We start from the raw sequence: 25,306 nt of genomic DNA on the forward strand, positions 1-25,306 counted from the left end.
CTAACCACATGATAAAACAACATGTTGAGATCACCTTTTTATCTTTAAGGCAAGACACAAATTGACATCTAGGCATAGAATTTCCTCTCTTCCACTCTAGGATAGGCTCATTTATGCAACCAATCCATACCAAGAATCACATTAAAGTCTAGAATGTCAAGCCCTACCAAGTCAACAAGAGTAACTCTATGGTATAAGGAAGCAGTACGTATTTATAAACCCTCTTAGCCACCACAGAATCACCAACATGAGTAGAGACAAAAAAGGGCTATTATAATACTTTCGGAGGAACATCAAACCTCGTTGCCACATGGGTGTCACAAAAGATAAAGTAGCACTAGGATCCAATAAGGCATACATATCAATAAGAAAGACTTATAACATACCGGTCATTATATTCTGGGAACTTTCTTGGTCACCTCGGATTTGGAGAGCATAGAAGCGGTTTTTTTGGGAGCATTGGAGTTTGAACCGCTAGGAGGAGCTTTCTTTCCCTCTATTCCTTAAACCTTAAGCATTGGAAAATATCTCATCTTGTGACCACTCTTTCCACAACCAAAGCAACTATCCGTTCCAATTAGGCACTTACTATCATGCTTCTTTCCACACTTTGCACAAATAGGCTAAGTCACATAAGAGACACTATTATTACCTTCTTGACGTTTAGGGTTGGACACCCAATCCTTTTTGACGCTGGAGGAGTGCTAAAGAAACTTTGGTTGGAAAATTTTTTGTCTAAATCTTGGTCGACCTTGTCTATCAGACCTAGTTTTTGAGAATTTACCATCACCGATCCTAGCTCTTTTAACATCCATATTATTTTCCTTGAGTTTCTCTTCCTCCATTTATTGGGCATGCACCATGGGACGTGAAATGTCTATATCTTTGACAAGCATTGTCTACGATATTCTTTGACTACCATGTCGGACCTTGCCATCACAAATTTATTCAACTTAGCCCTTGAGTCCATCACCATAGTTGGATCATACTTGGATAGTTGGGTGAAGTTAGAGCATATTCCCTCACACTCATATTTACTTGATGAAGGTTAATGAACTTTTGATAATAGGTTCCCTCAACTCAAGGAGAAAAAATCTATCAAGAAACGCCAATTTAAACATTTCGCACTCTATGAGACCCTCTCCTACCGGCCTCCCCTCCTTCCGTTGGTTATACCACACTTGAGCAACACCTTTCAATTGGTAAGCGACTAACTATGCCTTCTCTTCCAGAGTCACCCCCATAATAGCAAGTACTTTAAAAAACTCATCGATAAAATCTGAAGGATCTTCTTCTATTTTGGAGCCATAAAACTGCAGGGGGTTTATTCTTGTAAAATCCCTCACTCTTGAAGCAGCCGAGTTCACTTTAGAATTCACCGGAGCTAAAACCTCTCTATTGGGTTTAGCCGTCACGACTTGACCCAATACTTTAAGAGTCGCCCTAAAATCCACATGAGTAACATTTTTTACCAAAGGATCAATCGGAGCTTGATGTTCTTGAGGAGGAGTTCCTTGTTCCACATTGTCACCCTCCATTCTTCTAGCATTAGTCTTTCTAGTATTCATATCCTGAAAAACATAGGGCAAGGATTACGAGAGAGATCTTATAGAGTTAAATTCTATGACACAACTTAGAGTTATGAAGAAGTAAAGTTTCCTAATCATCTTGTAGCCTCTCATTCATAAATGTGTGTGTTTCACACTTATGATTAAGACTGTACTAGACGTGGCTTATGAGAAATCATCCTAGGATCATTCTAAACCTTGTGCTCTGATTACCAAGGTTTTCACGACCCAGGGGTACCCCTAGAATTGAATATAAAACCACGAAGGACTCCATGCAAGCCACTTAGTCCTCCTAACATAAGCATAGAACACTAAGAGGAAAACCACAATTCAAGTCTAAAATTTTCATAAAGAAAAATGGAAGTCTAGACACTTAGTCTTAATATAGCTATCTATTACAATATTTGAATAAAATATAGCTTAGCCATACAATATGTCCAAAAAGGGAAACTACATGAAACGAACTACAACATAGGAAAAAGTCATCCTCGAACCATACAGACTCGCCAACAAGCTCGAAAGATACTCAAGTCCAAGTTCTAGCCACTAGAATGATCAACTCAAGAATCGGACCCTACACTTGGGGGAAAATGTAAAAAAAATAGGTGTTAGTACAAAAATGCACCAAGTATGATAGCCTTGCATAAAAAAATTGAAAACATGAAAATGGACATTACGTTTGAAAGCATGCAATTTACAATTTGAAATATAATCATAAACATAAAGTCATAAACATAGTCAACATAGTCATAAACATCTTCAAAACCTTGAAAACTCATATCAAAAGCTTCTTGAGCAATGACAGTACATAATTCATATTTTTGTTCTTTCTGTTGCAGGAATAAACCTTAATCGACATGAGACTATGTGAGCTATACATGGTCCCGGTGTTACCCACACCGAAAAAGGTCACCATCTCATGAGACATACTTTTGAACCCGGACTCAATTAGTGTAAAAGGATCCCATTGGAGAGCCGGACTCAATTAGTGTAAAAGCCTCCATCTCATATTCAATTTCCACTCGGTTCTAAGCATTAATTTCCAAGGAGTACATAATAAGTATTGACTCAATTCATAATATAACTCTTAGATCATGCGGGAGAGTAGCCTTTCAGTGTCCATGTCTACATATAGATTCTGAGAAAGCCTTTCAACATTAGAATCTTCATATTGTGAGATAACATTTCACATCATATCATATTCATACATAAGTGTGTATATGAAAATATCCTTTCAACAATACAACAACTACATCATAGTCATAGATACTTCATTATCAAAGTGTTCTTAAAACATATTCATAGATTTCATAAAAGCATGCACCATTCTCATACTTTATCCTTTCAAAGGTTCAAAGATCATATCAAATCAATGCGTCTAGAATTCAATACATTAGACATGGATATCATCATAATTCAAGTAACCTAATCACTACATGCATACTTTCATGACACTTTCTTTCATCAACAAAGACCCACATCACAAATTATAATTAAGTAATATGGGGATCTCATGGATTCTTGGGTATTAATCATAAAAATGAGAGGTAATCATCAATTCATACTTAATATAACATAAACTTAAGCATTAGAATCATTTTTGAAAGGAACCCATGACTTTTGAATCAAACCCTAACTTTTGGGAATTTCTATTGTTGAAATTGGGATTTTGAAGGGACTCCATGGATGAAAGCTATCCATGTATAAAAGAATACTATACCTTGATCACAAATCCCTATGAATTTGGTCTGAAAATATTGCTTTTTGAACCCTAGCTTTCACTTCCTCCTCCTTCTTCTTCTTCTTTGAGTTTTCTAGAGAGAGAATTTTTTGAAAGGATGAACTTTGACAATTGATTTGGGTTTTGGAAATAATGAGTTAAATGAGTTCTTTTTTAGTAAAAATGACTTATATAGTGACCCTAAGTTAAGGAAAATTGACCTCACATAAGTTGGACTAAAATCAGAATTACCCAAAACACCCTTCACTTTAAGTGGGCTGCTAGATCTCACATGGGGACCCACGCGCCGTGGTCCCCTTCGTTGACTTAAGGTAGTGCCTAGGCAAAAAGTTCCTTTAGCCCACAAGACCAAGGCCTCTTCACGAGGGAATCCACGAGTCTTGGTCCCTTTCATGGGCCTTGAGGCGGTGGAATTTTAAGATTAATGCTACAACTTTTTTTTATATTAAATTTCTTCTTTAAAAAAATATTTTGACTTTCAAATGAAATATAATTGATCAACAATAAAATATATTTTATCATGTTTGACCTTCGTACTTTATTAGTTCGAATAAAGAATGAAAAGAAGTTAATAAGGCCATATTTTGGAATATCAGGTCGGTAAGAAGTTAAAATTCTTTTGAAGGATTAGTAGACCTGCATACAAGATACTTTCCTTTATAATTAATTAAAAAATAATGACAAATTTATATATAGAAGTAACAATCTAACTTTATAATATCCATTTTACCCTTAATGAAATGATTTATAGTCACATAAATTTCTATCGTTCATTTTAAATCATAACTTTTCAAAGTCTTTTTTTCTTTCTTAAAATCCGTGGCGAGTCAAACTACCTCATATAAAATGGGACAGAGGGAGTATGATCTATCAACCAAGGGGTACTATTGATTACTTTAATGTAATTGTAGAACTATGAAAATACTTGGAGGATATTGCAGAACATACTAATTAACATTCCTTTGCTGGTGGGAGGAGATTTAAAGACTATTTTAAATAATTCTAAAAAAAGGGTGGCTTGCTAGTGACTCAGAAGTAAATTGTTGATTTTTCTCAATGGATAAGTTCTTTGTGTCTTAAATGAACATAAATTTTCAAGAAGTCGCTACACATGGTGGAATGGAGAAATAGATGAAGATGTGGTATCTTTGAAAGGCTATGATTTTTTAAAACAGTGGATTAGCTTAATAGTGAGGCCAATTAGCTTGACTTCTTTTATCAATTAGGTTAAGATGGTATCTTTGAAAGGCTATGATTTTTTAAAACAATGGATTAGCTTAATAGTGAGGCCAATTAGCTTGAATTCTTTTATCAATTAGGTTATCTCAAGAGTGGTAAATGAAATGATAATTAAAGTTGATATTTCAGGGATTATCTTAGCTAATCAAACTGATTTTATAAAAAGGAGGAGCATTATTGAGAATGTGTTGTCGTCACAAGAAATAGTTAGGGACATCAATAGGAGAAACAAGTTTCATAATGTTGTAGTCAAGCTTGACATGACTAAAGCATATGATAGGATGTCCTGAAAATTTCTAGCCAAGATAATGAGAAGATTTGAATTTTTAGTAAGAATCACTGATATAAGTGAGACTTATTACTAATCTGGTACTCAGTTTTGATGAATGGTCCATCATTTGACTTTTTTTTAAAAATATTCATAGATCTTAAGCAAGGAGATCCTTTTTTCATAACCCTTTTCTTTAGTGCAGTAGAGGTATTAGCAAGGGGTTTCAATAATTTATTTGAAGATCAAGAGTGTGAAAAATTAATGTTGATTTTTTGGAGGTACAAAAAAATATCTTAAATACTTTCTACGATTTTGTAGAGTACATATCTTTGATATTTGTACTTAAGAAATATCTAAATATTCTATGTTAGTGAAAACTTACAAGATAACAAAAATACAAGATTACAACTGAAAATGAAATAAAGAAATAAAATCTCTTCAGGTTGAGGCGCGGATATCTTACTCTTTTTAAGGAGATTCAAGTCCACTGCAGCAAATTTTTTCACCGGTCCAGCAGTAGTCCTCTTTAACTTGTCCCCTTCAGGATACAACAACCTTCACAAAATACAACTCAACAACTCTGGACAAGAGTTGAGTCCAAAGCTCCACAAAAAAGAACACCTCCCTTCAACTAATAAGAACTCTCTTTTTGACAACTCTTTCACTCTATATTTGTCTTGTGTTTTGTGTGTTTTGTGTATCAAACCAAATAAAGACCATCACTATTTATGTTATGCGGAATTCGAGATAATACGAGAAAATATAAACGCGAAAAACAAGACAACAGATTTACGTGGTTCACCAATAAATTGGCTACGTCCACGGGAAGAGGGAGAGCAGTTTTATTAAGGAGAGGCAAGAACAGAATTACAGAATAGGGTTTCCCATAGCGTCTATATATAGTGCTAAGCTACGCCCTAACAGGCTTAGGCCCAACATACAGAATTGACACATAATTAAGGGCCCAATACAAAAACATTGTATACCGTCGGGCCGGGGGCGTCTCCGCCCCCCGGACCCCCAGGCCAGGGGGCGCGTCGCCCCCCTGGACCCCCCGACTCGCTGACCGGGCAGCGAGACCCCCGTCCTTTCTGTTTGTAACGGGTCCAATTCAAGGCATTCAACAATTTATACTACAAGAAATCTTCCTAGCAATGAATAGGAAGATAATGGGATAGTAAATCATAAAGATAATGGCCTTAGGAGTTACATAGGTTACATAGGTTACAAAGAATGGAGGAATAAAGAATGAGATAATGAGAGGCGTAACTAATGTAATCAATGGCTGATGAATATGCTGCCCAAGTTTTCAACGTTCACATGAACGTTTCTGTGACTAAAATTGATGGGCAATAATGCCTATGAGCACTGTTTCAACTCAAAGTTAAGCAAATTAATATATCATAATAATAATATTAAAATGCTAATCCAACAGTCTAGAATATTAGATATTTAAGGGAAATATTTGTAGAACAGATTAGAATAGTCTTGATCCTTAGTATCTAGAATCATCGCTAAACTAGTTTAAATAGGGGTGACCTTAGTCATTTGTAAACAACCCAAGAACATAAGAACAACTCAAATCAAATAGTGTTCTTCCATAAACAAGTTCTCATTTCTAGCTTCCTCTTCTTTAGTTGAGTCTTCTGGTTTTAGTTAATAATCTTGGGCTAGCAGAAAGGTTCCCAAATTTTTATTTCCTTATACTATTCTCTATAAAGAAAACAAGGGATATATATATATATATATATATATATCCTCTAGAATTGAAGTTATTGTTTCCTCTTCTTTGACAGTAATTTCCTCTTCCCCTACCTCTTTGGGCAGAGAATGCCATGTTATGATTTTGTTGAGGCACTTCTTCTTCATCCTCCCTCATATCGAAACCCCTAAGAGTATTAATAAATTGATTAAAAGTAGGATATGGTGTCTTACCTAACATGACAGTCTTGTAGGTCTTGTACTCTCTAGCAAAATTAATCACTTTGTTATCCTTCATGTATTCATCAATTGGTTTGGTTCTAGCTTCACACTTTGTAGTTGTGCTTGAGATGGAACTCCTTATCTTTTGTTGCTTGAAGATATGCTTCTTCCAAGTGTTCCCACATCTCCTTGGTTGTTGAGCAGCCTACGATCGGGTACATGCTTTCCTCTGTCAAGGTTCCTGATATACAACTCCTTAGTAACACATCCTTCTCCTCCCAGTCATCAACAATGTTGTTGTCTTCTGCACCCTTCTCGCTTGCTATAGTTTTCTCCATAGTCTATCCAGTGGAACAAGTCTCTTTATGTGGTTCTGTGATGAGATAGGTTAATATCATCACTTGAATCAATTGAGTCATTTGTGTCCTCCATAAAAGATAGCTTGTTGGCTTATGCTTAATGGAGCAGGACGGAATAAGGTGATGAAGTGAAGAGGTCGAAAGAGTGTTGGTAGAAGGGGCCATTGTAGTTTGATAATTTGGTTGTTTTTGGTTATGATATAATACGTTAAAGAGAGGAAAAGCTTTATGCCCTGATATCATGTAGAATTATCATGGATATGTGAAGAATCAAGGATTGTATTGATGATGGAATGATTGAGTTACATACTCCTTATATAGGAGAAGAGTCCTATACTAGGTACACTAGGAATCCTAATACAACACAAATATATTATTTACACCTTATCCTAGTCGACTATATCAGCTTTAGTTGTACAAAATATAGACTTGTACATAAAATAGAATATAGTAGTCTAGTGTAACTCGAACTCTAACTCGTCAGGCAGCTTCACCGAACCTATTCCATCAGTTTCCTTCAACATATATGGCTTGAACCAGAAGTCAATGACACCAAAAGGAGAAAAATAAAGGCATAATGGAGGAAATGAGAGGTGAAGGTTTAAACAGGGTCAAATGTATTAAGGATATATCCTAGAGCTAAGTTGCTCGGCTCTCCAAGAATATTGTTGCCGCACCCATGCCGGATCCTTAAAAAATACACTATTTTTGGAGGATCCGATACACACCCGTTGATATTTTTGAATTGTCCGTGCAACATAGTCCTAGGGAGTCTTATCAGTATTTACTGAGATCAAAAGTGTTAGGGAGACATTTTAATCACTTGTTTAACTCATACTATGATAATTTTTGCAGATCATCATACTTAAATACTAGACAAGAACTTTAACTACACTCATAATATGTCCATAAAGAGGTATGAAGTGCCTTAGCGAGGTTGGAGAAGAAATATGTAGAAGGACTTGAGAAGTTATTCAATGTTATACTTCTGAGTAGAAAGATGCCAACAGAGTGGAGGAACAGTATTTTGGTGTAACAAGCCGACCCTTTCTATTGAGTAACTATATCTTGAATCATGTTTTGAGTTTGCATATATGTTGATTTAACTATTTATGACTTGTAGGGATCTTTTGGGTGATGAATTGAGGGGTTCAAACGAGTTAGCAAACCTAATTTAAAAGTGAGATGAGGACCTAAATAGTGTTTGTCCTGAATCATGTTTTGATAAATTTGAATAGGTAAGAACAAACTTGAAAGCTTCATGTGAATTAAACTAATCATGTTGATTAATAACCCAAAAATGAGGGAAAGAATGTCTATTTTCTAAAGCTAAGGGAAGTTGATCTTTAAAGCAAACTTAGGAGGTTTAAATGATATGTACACATAAGTGACATAAGCACAAGAGTATATTAGGAAACTCTTACAAAGTATTGAAATACTTTATTGCTCGGACTCTCCGAAAATGCTGCTATAGATCCTCCAAAAATACTCTACTTTTAAAGGATCTAACACACACTCGTTGACATTTTTGTATAATCCAAGCAACATAGTTGAAACATAGAGAAGATAACTTTAGGAACTGATCAATGAATAACTACAGTGGGAGATCTTACCTAAAATTTCAACAACATTAAAAAGAAGGGAATACAACGTCTTGATCACTGTGACAAAAAGACAGACCAACTCGAATGAGATTCTTAATATTCGATAAGTTCATTTGCACTTTAGTTTCCTAAAATTCTTGTGGACATCTATCATAAAAGAAATTGATATACCCTGAATATTAAAGAAACAAAAGGAAAATGATAAAACTGACCAATCCTGAAGTAAATTCTGACATACTTTGTCTTAACCATTTATGAGTTATTAACAACATTCTCCAGATCATTGGCATTTGGTTTTCTTTGGCGACTCCGTGAAGTCAACTTGACAGGAACACCTTAATAGGGAGGAAAGGTGACTAATCAGTTCTTTCCTTTTTTATTTTGTTTTTTTTCCTGTGAAAGACAACATGAATCAGGTAAACAAAGAAAGAGGAGGTTAGACTCACAATAGTAGAGTAATTGTTGCCAAAAGTTTAGATGACTTCCGCTGAGGAAAGTAAATTCCTTCATGGAAAGCTCCTTCAAAGCAGATTTTCCGTCTAAATCATATCTTGCCAAATCAGAATAGTCTTCGACCAACTGTCTCGCAAAATCTATCAACCAAACTAGCTAAGTATAGTTTGCACAACAATTTCTTAGTATATCAATAAACTAAAATAAGATGTACATATATGGGTTAGCAATTAGTATAGAGATATTGAAGTGTGTGACTATATCATCTAAAAGTTTAAGCTGTTAGAGAAAACAAAATTTTATTATTTAATGATATTCTCAACACACTGAGATTCAATTTCAGGATCTATGTCTGCTCTGATACCATGTTGAATGTGTCACCATTTTATCTAAAAACTTAAACTGTTAGAGAAAGCACATTTTATTATTTAACAATATTCTCAACAAGAGATGTATAAACGAATAAGTAGAACAATAATGTTGTACAGAACAATACAAACAATTGTTGGCTGACCTAATTTTGCTGAAAATTGAAATCAGATAACAATAGTGACATGAAGCCGGAAAAGAGAAATGGGGATGACAAGATATTAAGCTACTGAAGACTTATTCAAAGTATGATACAATGCTAAGATGGTTAGGAATATTAAAAAGTAGTTATTGTTGCTAATTAGTCACAAAAATAGTTATCACTGTTCACTATTGTTAGAATTTGTTAGAAGCAGTTATTTCATTAGCTTAGGTTTAGCTTCCATTTCAATTCTAATATAGATGTAATACAATTGTTAAGACATTGAATGATATACGATAAGTCCTCTTCTGTCTTTTACTCTGTTTTTCTTAGCTTCTATCTCGGATTCCCCTGATATAGCTATCTTCTTCTTCGAGGTTCATCCCCCTAGTTGATATTATCCCTTCTATTACTGGTAACTGGATCAATTGGTATCAAAGCTGAAAGTCCCCGACTGAGAAATCATGGTTGCTCAAGACAAAAATAAAGACAGATCTTTAGAGGAAATGGAGAGAAAATTTTCTCACGTTCTGGAACAATTGCAGAAGTTGAGAGAAAGTAGTGAATATGAATGATAGAATTGTATAGAAAGATAAGGAATTAATGGTGATCAAGCAAGCCCTAGGAAATGCAAAACAAAAGGTCAAAGAAATGGATCAGAATAGAGCAGAATCATTTGTGCGTGGAGACAGAGCAATACTACTGGGGATCTCCAAAATTCTAATGGTAAATTTCTTACCCGATGTTCTAAACTTGATTTTCCTAAATTTTCGGGGTCGGATTTGAGAGTATGGTTGTATAAAGGTGGATCCATTTTTTTCCATGGATGAAGTTCCATATGATCAGAGGGTGAGAGTAGCTTTTATCCATTTGGATGGGTGAAGTTATTGCTTGGCATAGATCATACTTGAAGTCTAGGAACTCAATTGTAGATCCTTCTTGGTCTGAGTATGTGTTGACTGTTAATGAAAGATTTGGGGAGGAATTCGAAGATTCAATGGAAGCTATAAAAAATCTACAAAAAACTGAGTATATTAGAACATATCAGGCTGAGTTTGAAATGTTATTGAATGGGGTTAATTTGTCAAACGAAAATGCTATCTGTTGTTTCCTGGGAGGGTTAAAAACTGAGCTCAACAAAGTTGTTAGAATGAAAGCACTCAAAACCTTAATGCAAGCTTACAAGTTAGCTAAGTTGCAGGAAGAGGTTTGACGCTCAAGATAAGTCTTGGGGAATTAGTAGAAACAACAGGGTTTAGACTGGTCTTCTTCCTACTCCATCTAGGTTTCAGGGTGTACAAAAACCTATTTTTTCTAGCACAAATGTCAAGAAACCTTATGAACCAAATGCTAACAGATTCAGTAATGGTAATACTGGTAGAAGGTTATTGATTGCTACTCAGATGGATGACAAAAGGGCTAAAAGAATATGTTTCTTGTGTGATGAGAAGTATGTGCCTAGGCATGTTTGTAAATCCAAGATACAATTGTATTTGGTTGAAGTTCTGGAAGATGGAGAGGTAACCATGGAGGAAAAAGTGTTAGAAGTGGATGAGTGCATGACAATTTCTTTACAAGCATTTACTGGAAGTACAGGTTATCAAACAATTAGAGTAACTAGATACCATGAAAAAAAGAACCTTATAGGTGCTTATTGACACAGGTAGTACTCATAATTTCATTGATGAGTCAATGGCAAGGAAGTTAGGTTGTAAAGCTTTGCCTATATACATAAACAATCAGTAAGTGTGGCTGATGTAGGAAGGTTCAAACTGCTGCTGTATGTAAGAACTTGAAGTGGTTGCTTCAGGGTACAACTTTTTCTTCTGATGATTTCTTTACTACCATTGGGAAATGTTGATATAGTATTGGGTGTGCGGTTGTTAAACACTTCAGGAAGGATTATGTTTGACTTCACAAATAGAACTATTGAGTTTGTACTTGGGAAGAAAACTTCTTTTAAGGGGATCCAGTAGCCAAATCAAGACCACCAAGTCCAAATCCTTGAACAAAAAGAGTGATGAATCAGTTCAGGGTTTCATGCTTACCTTAGTGACTGATGCAACCTCCGTTTGGCAATGCAACAGTATACAACTAAATCAAGGTACTGATATTCATCCTACCTTAACTGTATTAATGGAACTGTACAAATGCATCTTTGATATGCCTACTACATTTCCCCCTCTTAGAGGCATCTTTGATCACAACATACCACTCAATGACTCAGATACTCCTGTTAACAAAAGGCCTTATAGATATCTAGGAATGAAGAAAGATATTATTAGAAGATAGTACAGGAAATGCTAGATCAAGGTGTGATACAACCTAGTTCTAGTCCCTATGCATCACCTATAGTCCTTGTTGGGAAGAAAGATGGGAGTTGGAGTCTTTGTGTAGACTATAGAGATCTGAACAAACTCGCAGTAAAGGATAAGTTCATATTCCTATCATTGAGGATTGTTAGAACTAGGAGGTGATGAAGTGTTTTCTAAGGTTGATCTTAGAGTTGGTTACCACCAATTGAGAATGAAGGAAACAAATACATATAAGACAACTTTTAAAACTCATGAAGGACACTACGAATTTCTGTTTATGCCATTTGGTCTTTACGAATGCACCTTCTTCATTTCAGAGTCTTATGAATCTTGTATTCAAACCAGTCCTTAGGAGTTCAGTATTGGTTTTTTTTATGATATCTTGCTGTAGATCAAGGATATGTCAACTCATGTGAACCATTTACAAGCTTTGTTTGATTTGATGAAGCAACATCAATTGTTTGCCAAAGGTTCTAAGAGTGCTTTTGAAGTACCTGAGGTAGAGTAACTAGGTCATTTCATCAGTGCAAAAGGGGTAGCTATTAATCCTAAGAAGATTTCTGCAATACAGGCTTGGTCTGTCCCTACAAATATCAAACAACTGAGGGGGTTTCTTGGTTTAACAGGATATTATATGAGGTTCATTCTGAATTTTGGATCCATTGCTAAACCTCTCAATGAATTATTAGAGAAGGATAAGTTTGTGTGTAATGAGGGTGCCACTACAACTTTTCATGTTCTCAAAGATGCACTGGTGACTGCAGCTGTCATAGCATTACTAGACTATGATAAACAATTCATAATTGAAACTGATGCAAGTGGTTCAGGAATTGGTGTTGTCTTAATGCAACAAGGGAATCCAATTGCCTATATCAGTAAGTCATTAGCACCTAGACATCAGGCTATGCGTGTATATGATACAGAGATGTTAGCCATTTACTAAGTGGTGTGATTATCTATTAGGAAGGCATTTCACTGTGAGAACTGATCAAAATGCACTAAAACACCTCCTTGAACAAAGTATTCACACTGATTTTCAGATTGCTCGTTTTTCTAAATTGATGGCCTTTGATTTCACTATTGAGTTCAATAAAGGGACTGACAGTAAGGCTGCTGATGATTTGTCAAGAAATCAAAGTGCTGAAGTTGTTGGCTATTTCACTCCTAACTCCTAATGATACACTTTTGGAGAGAAGTAGCCTAACATGGACAGCTGATGCCGAGTTGCAAGCTGTTATTCTTAAGTTGCAAGCAAGGCCTATAAATTCTATATACCTGGATTGGTTCTCAGCTAAGGTGGAAAGGCAGGCTAGTAGTAGGGTCTGATTTGCAGTTAAGATAGACCATTATTCAGTTGTGGCATTCAACACCACAAGGTGGTCATGCATGCATGGATGCAACTACTAAGAGGCTACAATCCACGCTACAATCCCTTTTTTACTGGAAGTCATTAGCAGCTGACATTTAGAACTTTTATTTAGAAATGTGATATCTGTCAAAGGCATAAGTATGATGCAGCAGCTTACCCTGGACTACTTCAACCATTACCTATTCCTAATGGTGTTTGGATTGATATCAGCTTAGATTTCATTGAAGGTCTTCCTAAATCGAAAGGGAAGGATGTCATATCGGTAGTGGTGGATAGATTTTGTAAGTCTGGTCATTTCATTGCTATTGCACACCCTTACACTGCTGAATCTGTAGCTCAATTTTTTTGGACAATGTTTTCAAATTGCATGGGATGACAGCTTCTATAGTAAGCGACATGGATCTCATTTTCTTGAGTTCTTTTTGGCAAGAGTTATTTACATTACAAGGGGTCTTACTACATAAATCGACAGCATACCAACCCCAAGCTGATGGTCAAACAGAGGTTCTTAACAGAACCTTGGAGACATATTTGAGATGTTTTTGCTCTGATAGTCCTCATTCTTGGGCTACTAACTACCACTTGTTGAATGGTGATACAACACTACATACCACTCTACTTTGAAATGTACACCTTTTGAAGTTCTCTATGTTCAAAAACCACCAATACACTTGCCTTACTTAGCTGGTGAGTCTTCTAATGACATGGTTGATAGATCTCTGGAGGCTAGAGAGGCTGTGATAGCACTGCTCAAGTTTCATTTAGCTAGAGCACAACAAAGCATGAGAGATAAAGCTACCAAACACAGGTCTGATAGACAATTTATGGAGGGAGATTGGGTTTACTTGAAGTTGCAGCCTTACAGACAGATTTCAGTGGCTTCAAGGCCCTTCAACAAGCTTGCTGCAAAGTATTTTGGTACTTACTTGGTCCTTTCTAGAGTTGGTGCAGTAGCTTACAAATTGCTTTTACCTGCTGGTGTCCTTATTCATCATGTGTTTCATGTTTCCCAGCGTAAAAGGTGTTATGAGGTGCCTACAGTCATTAATCATCCCCCTATTTTACATCTTTCAAGTCCTTAGTGTCCCATTCCTGAGTTTATATTAGAGAGAATGGTGGCCACAAAAGGTAATAATGTTGTGTGTCAAGTCTTAGTTCAATGGTCTGGCTTGGATGCTTCTCAGGCTACTGGGGAGTTCCTATATGAGCTGCAGCACAGGTTCCCTGCATTTCACCCTTGAGGACAAGGGTGGTTTCCTTTGGGGGTATTGATACAATACTAAGATGGTTAGGATATTAAAAAGTAGTTACTATTGCTAATTAGTCACAAAAATAGTTATCACTGTTCACTGTTGTTAGAATTTATTCGAAGCAGTTATTTCATTAGCTTAGCTTTAGCTTCCATTTCAATTCTATAAATACAGATGTAATACAATTGTTAAGACATTGAATGATATATGATAAGGTCTTCTCTTCTCTCTTTTACTCTGTTCTTCTTAGCTTCTATTTTTGATTCCCCTGATATAGCTATCTTCTTCTTCGAGGCTCATCCTCCTAGTTGATATTATCCCTTCGATTACTGGTAATTGGATCAAAGTATGACCTCATCAAACTCAATCTGTTAGTAATTTCTTATTTCCATGGGCTGTTAGGAGTCATGCTGCTTTATTTTCTAGTTTTCTGATATTAGATAATTGTTGCTTAGTTAGTGGAGTAGTGGTCAACTTGTTGATTTAGTGGTGTGCTTATTTGTATGCCTATTTAAAAGACAATATTTTTCTTTTGATTTTAATATACAGAAAAGCTGAGATTTCAGCACATACGGAGAATTTTCAGATCAGCATTTGTTTTTAAAGTTTTGCTATCTCTTTTCTCAACAGACCCACCCTACAAAACTCAATTACATCTAATTAAGTTTTCATATTGATTATGTAAATAACTTGATAAAAAAAGCATAGATACCCCTGTTATGATAGGCCATATTATATTGAGCATGTAAAACTTTGTACATGGTCAACGCATGAAAATTAAAAGACGTCCCGTGATACCAAAAATAGGAACTCTAAGTATTGAGTTCGAGTAATTGGAAGACTGAGAGCATGTATGGATGGGCTTTTTTTTGTCTAAATGATTTTTTAAAAATTAAATGATACAAATAGAGATAGGTACAAGTAAGGGGGCTAGACCTTATCTTGCTAATCCTAATGAGACAACAATTCTCTACTAATTAACAAGCACGAAGAAAAAAAGAACTAGAGAAAACTAGGCATTCTATGATCATCACGAAGTTTATAATACTCTTTATGATGATATTACAAATGAAAATGCTTATGTAATGCAAGAATATAAAATCTAAGAATAAAGATGAGTTAGTCACCTCAAAGTTCATTTGATATATGTATGAACTAATTGTTGGGTTTTAGCAAGTGTGAATGGAAAAAGAAAAGAGAGAATATGAAAAGTGAGGGAACTAAGAATAACACTAAAACAACTAGTTTGTCCGTCTAAACTAATCTGAAGTATTTGCCTCTTGTCTTCTTCTTCAAATTTGTCCAAAAATAATTGACAGTTCATCACTTTATGGATTTTTTGGATCTTGACAAAAAGTTGCTGACACTGTCATATGATTTTTCTTTGCTAATCACGTCGGTAGGTTTGTTGGAACAAAATCCTCCTTACCATCCCAACTATGTTGTCTTCTATGTGTTTTTTTTTTTTTTTTTTTTGCATTTGGTGCTTCCACTTCTTCGTTGTCTAGGTGAAAGATCCCCCTCCTTAGCCATTTTATCAAAGCATATATCCAAAATTTCTTCTTCATCATCTTCATCGTCTCCATCAGACATGTCATTGTCCAAGTCATAAAGAATATCTCTATCAGCCACGTTTACATTTGTAGCACTCAAGTCAGATGATGCACCTATGACTGCCGTAGATGGAATTGTTTTACTTGTAAGAACAAATTCAAGTGCTTGAGGGCTTTACTCCTACTAGGTGAAGGAGTATAATTCTCTTCCTCAACTAAATCGGCCCATCTTGAAGCACTTTCGCCCCCTCATGTTTCCTTAGATTCATTCAAATTGTTTGTAGCCACCTCTTTCTTTAGAGTAAACATGGTAAGTGTATTTGGATTGATTTCTTTGTCATCTATCTTCTCCGTAACAATGAACTCCTTTTCATTTGTCACAAGAGCTTGTTGATTAATATGCTCATCGTGACAACATTGTTTCAAATTTCCTGTTTGCTCAATCTGCTTGTCCAAGTCTAAAGTATTCCCAGATTCAGCAGATAATTCATCTGTAACATATAGCCCTTCATATTGTCCAAAGTTCTCATCTCGCAACACATCAAACTAAGTACATTCAACGACACTATTACTCCGATCAAACTCAACATGTGTAGAATTTTTTGGTGCAAAATGTGATTATTTGAGGACTTAGAGCCAACTGTTTTTCTATGTGAGAAAGTCCATTGACTATCGGATTTTTCTGCAGTAGTGTTGCTTTTTTTGGCTTCATCTTGCCTTGATTTAGTGGCAACGACTGCATTAGGCGAATCCATTTCTTTATCTTTCACAAATCTAGACGATAACTGCTTTGTAGAGACTTGTGATGTCACGATCAACTGCCTTATTATCTACATTATTTTGTGCCTCAACATCAATATGGACTAGAGTGGAAGAACTCGTTGTGGTCGTACCAAGTTGCTCACTAATCTTAGAAGTCAGTGTCCAGGTAATAAAGTTTCTATATCTTCTTTGTTCCCAGATGTTGCAGCAACAAGTAGGGGACTTGGTGCATCAACTTTTTCCACACTATTCTTTTCAGAATTGGATGAAGTTGATTATGTTAACTCTTTTCCAGTTTGTTGAAGAGAAAGAACTTTCTTTTTCTCATCCAAAATTGATCACAAATCTCCTTCGAACTTTGCCCCATTCATTTATGTTTCATCAATTAGTCCACCTTCTACCTCCATAGTCAGTCTACATTCTTCCTCCTTGTGACCCTGATGTTTACATGTTGTGCAGCACGAAGGCAGTTTATCATAGACAATTTTTTGCAGCACCTCTTTAACGACACCATTTTTTTCATCTTTAAAAAACATTCTAACTCTATCTGGAAGCGATGATAATAAATTAACCTCCACTTTTACCCTAATTACACTAGGCCTTGACTTACCCGTTGCTGCCTTATCAACTTGTAGGGGTGTCCCAACGGCTGATGCAAGTGAAAACAGGGCTTCACGAGCAAACATCTGTGTTGACAAACTTGGAAAAGAAATTCAAGCTAAAGCAATTGATGTCTTCTCTTTTGGATTAAACCATGGTGTCCAGCATTGAACCCGACATTGGAGTGATTATTTACGCCCTTTTCTTTTATTGCGATGAATGATACTGTCCTAGAGTACACCTCCACAAAGTCTTCTAGATTCGATAATCTTACCAGAACATGACGATGATCCAATAAACCGAAACAGCAATCTCCTTTGATTGCAAAGTGTCGTGTAAAACTCTTTCAAAGATCAATCATATCGGGTCTCCCATAAGAAAACTTAGCAACAAGAGCATATTGCAAGTTTTCTTCTTGGATATACAATTTCCAATCCAAAAAGTTGAAACTCACAGTAGGTTCCCCATGAACATAGATCACAGGTTTTAATTTTAGTGGAAGTTTCCATCAGATTTTTGAGTGTAAGTCGATGGATTATAAATAGACGCATAACTAGGTTTCTGGCGTCTCTTCCACAACTCGAGGCTGGGGAGAGACTATTTCGTCCATGGAGGACTAAAACTCCATAGGAGTCGCCTGGTGTAAGAAGAGGCTAGTGTTGCACACTCTCTTGAATATGTCCATTTGGATGGGCTTATTCCTTAACTTCTTTCCTTTTCAGTTTTTGTCTTTTAAGCTTAAACATAAGCGTTTCTAAACACTTTATAAATTTTCGTACTTCTTAAAAAGTGCTCAAAAACTATGTTGACTTAAAAGAACATAAAATAAGTCAATCCCAACAGGGCCTAAAAAATTAGAAAACGATGGTGAACTTAAAGCAGCAAAGATGAAAAATCTTGAGGCTAAGTATCGTCAAGATGCAAAAGTCTTGAGCAAATCTAAATGGGAGTCTCAAGAGCTTATTTTGCAAAAAATGTTACTTGTGAGACTGCAAAACAAGCTTGCGGGTCTCTGGAAACTAAGGTGTATGGTGACAAAAAGGTTCGAACTATAAATCTTCAAACTCTTAGAAAAGAGTTTCAAAATTTGAAGATGATAGAATTTGAAAAAATAAATATTGTACAAGAGTGATAAATAATGTCAATGAAATGAGAAATCATAGTTATACAACTGACCAACAAGTTAAGAAAAAAATTATAATTAGTGTCACTAGAAAAGTATGAGTAAATTGTTGCTAATACTGAGGAGACGAAAGATCTTTCTAAGTTATCCATCAAAGAGCTAGTTGGACCATTTCGTGTAAACGAGAAGCGAAGATTTATTTGTGAAGATCAACTCAAAGAGATGACTTTTCAGTTCAGAACAAATGAGAATTCTCAAATTTTCTCAAAAAATCAACAAAAAAAAGAATTGCAATCCAAAAAAGAAGCAAGATCATGATGGTTATTCTAAGAAGGTTGAAGGAAAAGGTAAGAAAAATTCTAGTCGTTTTTGTAAAGATTGCAAAAAGACTAATCACAATGCAGAAAAATATTGGCACAAAGGCAATCCCCAATGTAATTTTTGTAAAAAGTTTGGCCACATTGAGAAGGATTGCTGGCACAAAAAACGGAACCAAGCAGTTTTTTGTGAAAAACGGGAGGAAGAAAGCTACGAAACCTTTTCTTTGCTTCCAAATTTGATACTTCAACAAAAAGCAATAATTGGTATGTTGATAGTGGTTGTAGCAATCGCATGACTGGAAATGAAAATGTTTTCCTCTCAATTAATAACAACGTCACTACTAAAGTGAAAATGGGGAATGAAGCCTTAGTTACTACAAAAGGTAAAAGTACTATTTTGATCAACATAAGGGAGCGGTAAGCAAATTCATGATGTTCTTATGTTCCTGACTTGAAAGAAAATTTGTTTAGTGTTGGTCAACTCATGGAAAACGGTTATTCTCTTGTGTTTAGAGATAATTATTCCTGATCAAATTGAGCCAAATCAAGTCATTGTTGAAGTAAATATGATAAAAAGAAACTTTACTTTGCAATTTTATCATAATGATTAAAAATGAAGTTGTAGATGAATCATGACTTTAGCATAAAAGATTTTGTCAGTTGTTTTCATGGTTTGAAGCTTCTCAAGCAAAAAGACATGGTGGAAGGCTTTCTATTATACATACTGAGGTGAATCAATGTGAAAGTTGTACAATGGAAAAACAACATAGAAAGTTTTTTCCTAAAGGGATGTCTTTGAGAGCAAATGTACTTTTGAAACTAATCCATGTCGATATTTGCGGACCAATGAAGACTCCATCTCTTGAAAGCCAAAGGTACTTTATAATATTTATCGATGATTTTTCAAGAATGACTTAGGATTATTTTAAAAGAAAAGTCAGAAGCATTTGCGACATTCAGAAAATTTAAAGCTCTTGTTGAGAAGAAAAAATGTTGCAGCATCAAGACCATTCGCAATGACAGAGGAGGTGAATACACAAGTCAAGAATTTAAAGAATACTGCAAAAATGAAGGCATTCAGAAGCAACTTACAACAGGTACACTCCTCAACAAAATGGTGTATTTGAAAAAAGAACTAGAACAATTGTTGAAATAGCCAGAACTATGATGAATGAGAAAGGGCTGCGAAATATTTTTTGGGCAGAAGCAGTACATACAGCGGTGTACATCATCAACAGGTGCCGACAAAGGCATTGAAGGACAAGACACCAATTGAAGCTTGGAGTGGAATGAAAACTTTTGTATGTCATTTTAAAATTTTTGAGTGTATCTTTTATGCTCATATGCCTGTTGAAAAAAGAAAAATTGTGAATTTTTTTTAAAAATGTATATTTCTTTGTTATAATTATGTAACAAAAGGTTATAGGCTTCTCGATGTCAAAACTATCAAACTTATTGTTAGTAGAGATGTAATTTTTGATGAAAAACAACATGAACTTGGAAGGATAAAAAGATAGAGGATACTTCTATCATAATTAGATGTGTCAAAAGAAGAAGAGGATGAGGAAGAAGATGTCTCTCAAGGAGGAAAAATCTCAAATTCAGATGATAAAATCACCTCCAAGAGGAACAAAAATATTGAGCGATATTTATCAGAGATGTAACTTTGTTGGAGCCAGAAAATATAAGGAGGCAATAAAGCATGATGTTTGAAAGAAAAAATTTTAATGATTGAGAAAAATAATACTCGAAAGTGAGTGAATATACCCGACGAAAGAGAAATTGTAAGTCTAAAGAAGATTTACAAAGTCAAACTCAATCGAGAAGGAGATATTCAAAAGCACGAGAGAAAAGTGAAATTCAATTGCAATTATTGTCAGACAGAAGAACAACTTGTTGACATCTTTACCAAAGCACTTCCTAGAGAAAATTTGTGCAAGACATTTAATTTTATATTTTACTAGTATAACTAGATATGTAATTGATGTTTCTAGTCATCTCAAATGACCTTAAGTAGATTATATAAACTTGAGAATTTTCTAAATATATATATATATATTCTCCTTCTATATTTCCTACTAGAATTACATCTCAAACTCAACTAACAAGCTGAATTAGTTTCTAACTTTCCTGCTACTTCTTCATTCAATTAACTAGTACATCAATCTACTATATGAAGGTAGTAACTTAGCACCCTCCCAAATTTTAATTTCCCCTAAAGTCGTTAGCCAACTAATCAAAATACGGAACTTATTTGTCATTTCAACCAGAAATCCCCAGCCTCACCCAAATAGGTACACACAATATAATAAGAGTAAGATAAAGAGAAAGTAATTAAGGGATGGTGAATGATTACCATACAAGTCTGAGTGGATTAATCTGTAGAGAAGTCTAACACCACTGAGGTCAGTATAGGGAATAGATTCTTTAGTGATACTCAAGAAATAAGCAAACACATCCACAGAAACGTGTCCATACTCAGCTGCATAATGGATTGGATATAGACCACCGAAACAATGAATATATGGTAAACCAGAATTCCTCAATAGAAGGATTTCAGCTGCATCTAAGTTGCCAAATCTAGCAGCATAGTGAAGAGGAGTATCACCAAGGCTATCTTGTATGGCTATATCTTCATCATTTTCTATAGTCGCCACCAACTTCTCCACAAAATGCTTACCTTTTTTACCCTTTACCCCAACTGCTACATGAAGTGCTGTCTGTAAAAGAGAGTTGATCCGATCGCTCTACTTGCTTCTGTATCTCTTGTCAAGAATTCTTCTGCTTTCTTCCAATCTCCACTTAGTGAAGCTCTGTATAGTTGCAAGTAATAGCTAAAATCTTTCTTTGATTCAATGCTTTCAGCACGCTTGATGCTGCTATCATCTGTACAATGACAAACAAAGAGCTAGCTAGTATGAATTTAACTTCTAAGCAATCATGGAATAAAAAAGTATGACATGTAAGTATCTAAGATATTAGACTCTGGTAAAAATAATAACTAATCAGGTATAAATAAGTGGTTTTTGGGGTCAAAATCTAGTACTATCTTCATCCATTTTCATTTTTCTTGTTCAGTTTTTCGAAAGTCAAATTGACTAATTTTCTAAATTAAATTAAATTACATTTGATATTTTAAACAAAGAATTTAGATATTTAAAAATTATATATGAAAAGTAGTATATATTGCAATTTCTTGCATATCAACATCATAAAAAAATACACCGTAAAATGTTAGTCAAAATTCTTATAATTTGACTCTAAAAAAAGGAAATCTTGACAATTAAAAGTGAAAGGAGAGAGTAACTTTTGTACTACTTTAAGAGAATAGTTTATTAATTATGATTCCAACTACTTTCTCTGTCCAATAATACTTTAACATTTAGTTCCTAATTTATCTTTATCATCATTATATATAGGGCAAAGGGCAATTATACCCATGTACTATATTAAATAGTTTAAATATATCCGTAGTTATATTTTTGGGCTAAATATATCCCTCCCGTATACTTTCAGGTTAAATTACCCTTGTCATTATATTTTCAAGCTAAATATACTCTATCACTAACAGAGAACACATGGGTGGCTAAGATTAAAAAAATTACTTAATTTAAAATAAATTAAATTCGAATATAACCCGCCCTGAATAATTTAACCCGACCTAATCAAATTCGGATACAATTCTTGGCAACTTTGTCAAGCTTCTTTGCATCATCATGAAATATAAAGCCAATTGTGTCATTGTAATCCAAAAACTCTTTCCATTGTTTACCAATGTCACCTGAGTTGTTCCATTGGCAGCATTCTCGATCCACAGAGCTATTTTTTCTTCTCTGACTCGAAAAAGTTTGATCTCAATAATCAAATTGCTCTCTAGTCAGTGCCAACAGCATATACAGCCAGCTGGTGGGTCAATGTTATAGAAAAGTTCATCGTTCACTTCCCTCCATTGGCACATACAGGCGGGTCTATGATATAAATTAGATCGAATAAAATTATTTGGGGGAGGGGGGTTATATTCAAATTTGATATAATTTAAATTGAATAGTTCTTTCGATTTCAGCCGTCCACAAGTTCTCTGTTAGTCACAAAGGGATATTTAGCTCGGAGTATAACGGGAGTGATATATTTAGCCCAAAAATATAACGAAGGGTATATTTAAACTTTTTTCATATAGTATAGGGGTATATTTGACTTTTCACCGTTATATAAGTTATAGTCATTTTTCTTATATATTTTTCAAGACATTACATTAATCATATTATACTAAAAGCATGAAGCTCCATAGTTGAAAGTTGAATTACAAAAATATCCCTAATCATATTAAAATAACTATTTTGTCCTGATCATTTAACTAATGTATCAAACTTTTCATATTACGACATTTATATCTTTTGTCTTTTAAACTTCAATCAGTTAAATATTCTATACCCTTTTCATATTCTTTGCACTTTATAAAGTTATCACCCTATAAAATTTCTTTATCATTTTATTCTCACTCCTCTTCTGTTAGACTACAAGAAAAACTACTATTACTATCGCCCTCTTATTTGTTGAATTTTGTCCAGCATAAGGTAATACTATTTTTTTCCCATTTATCATTTTATTCTTACTCCTCTTTTGTTAGACTACAGAAAAACTACCACTTACCTCTTGTTGATGTGAATCATTAGGCAATTTTCATGTACTTTTTTTGTTTTAAATATTAATATTTATTTGATCTTAATTAGAATGATATTTTGTATTATAGTTTTATCTTTATAATTTTAGATGTTTTTTTTTTGTTACAGGAGAAGGTATTATCAAGAACTTTACTCCTATGTATTTCTTTTTACTATATATATGTTATAATTAAAGTCTTAAGAAGGGTATGAATGTTATATTTGTTCTTATCTGTTTAATTTTTTTGTATTCTTTACCGATTTATACTTCTTTAATTTAATCTACTATGAAAATATGAATGTTCTGTATATTTTTATTAGTGCTGAAATTACTAATTTATGACTTTTATATTCATTTTTAAATGTACTTTTATAATATCTTTTTCTTTTATCCTTTCCTTACTAATATAGTTTCTTTAAGTAGATACATATTTGTGTACTTAGTATATGGAGCGTAATGAGAGATTATTAAGGATAAATCATATAGATATATTCATATTATTAGATGCTATTGTAATATTATTATTTTTCCATATTTCTTGCTTGATGGTCAATGTAATATTCGATTATTATGAATTTTATTTAATGAATAAAATATAAATTGGTAAAACTAATATTTTTAAATTCAAGATTTTCTATATAATAATTGTATGGAACAAACGTGCAACGCACGTTCCGAAAACTAGTTATATTAAAAGGATGATATAATAAAATAAAATTATATTTCTATTTACAATTTCTTAAAAAGTGTGCAAAGTTAATGATGAACAAATATTGTTTGATAGATAAAGTATAACCCAATCTAACTAATCCCTCGCAAAATGTATTCTTATTAAAGATATTGTTTCTAGATTATGTAAAGATTATTGATAGAATATATGCCTTCACTTAACAAAGTAATGGACCCTAACTACACTAATGAACAATACCAGAAAGTTAAATGCAGTAAAATCAACACAATGATTTTACGTGGAAACCTCCTTGCTTAAGGGAGTAAAACCACGACCTGTCTCACAGGATTTTTAATCGTTTTCACTAATCTTCAAAAGCAAAAGTAAAACACGATTACACCAAATGTGAGAAGAAGTTTTTAATCTCACGTTTAAGCAATAGTCACTATTGCTTAACAAGCCTAAGTAGAAAACTATCTACCCACTAAGCTATCCCACTTGGACAACCTAGACTTTTAACACTACACACTGATTTCTTTATAGATTCAAGAATAGTTTACAGTTTAAGAACAAGAGAATGTATTCCTAAATAACTACACGAAAAGCTCCAGAGATTGCTGTTGTTCTTGGAATAATTCTGCCTTTGTTTACTAGCAGCCTTTGCAAATGTTCTTGAAGAGGTTTCTCTCAAGTTGCAAAAACTACCAAAGATGTTTAGGAAAGTGGATTTTTTATGGACAAGTCACTTTCCTTAAACTCTTTGCCATTGGTTGGAGAAGTCTTACTTTCTGACGCCATCGGGAAGTGTGCACCTACTCTCTGTACCGTCTCCAGCTGGCAGTCGACTGGCTCGTCACTATGAGAGCCTGGTACCTCTACTAGGTCCCTGGGTTTGTTTCATCTGCAATACTCAAGTAAGAAACCTGGTACCTTTACAAGGTCCCTAAGTTTGTCAAATCATCAAAACTACAAATAACATTTTCCCCCTTTTTGATGATGACAAACAATGATCT

At 34.5% G+C, this 25,306-nt stretch overlaps 1 pseudogene; it reads right to left on the minus strand.

Moving 5' to 3' along the window:
- Positions 1-8,673: 8,673 nt before the first annotated feature.
- The window catches only part of LOC107019639, a 28,191-nt pseudogene continuing 11,558 nt past the window's right edge, over positions 8,674-25,306 (minus strand).

Source organism: Solanum pennellii, chromosome 5, assembly GCF_001406875.1.
Source record: "Solanum pennellii chromosome 5, SPENNV200".
Lineage (NCBI taxonomy): Eukaryota > Viridiplantae > Streptophyta > Magnoliopsida > Solanales > Solanaceae > Solanum > Solanum pennellii.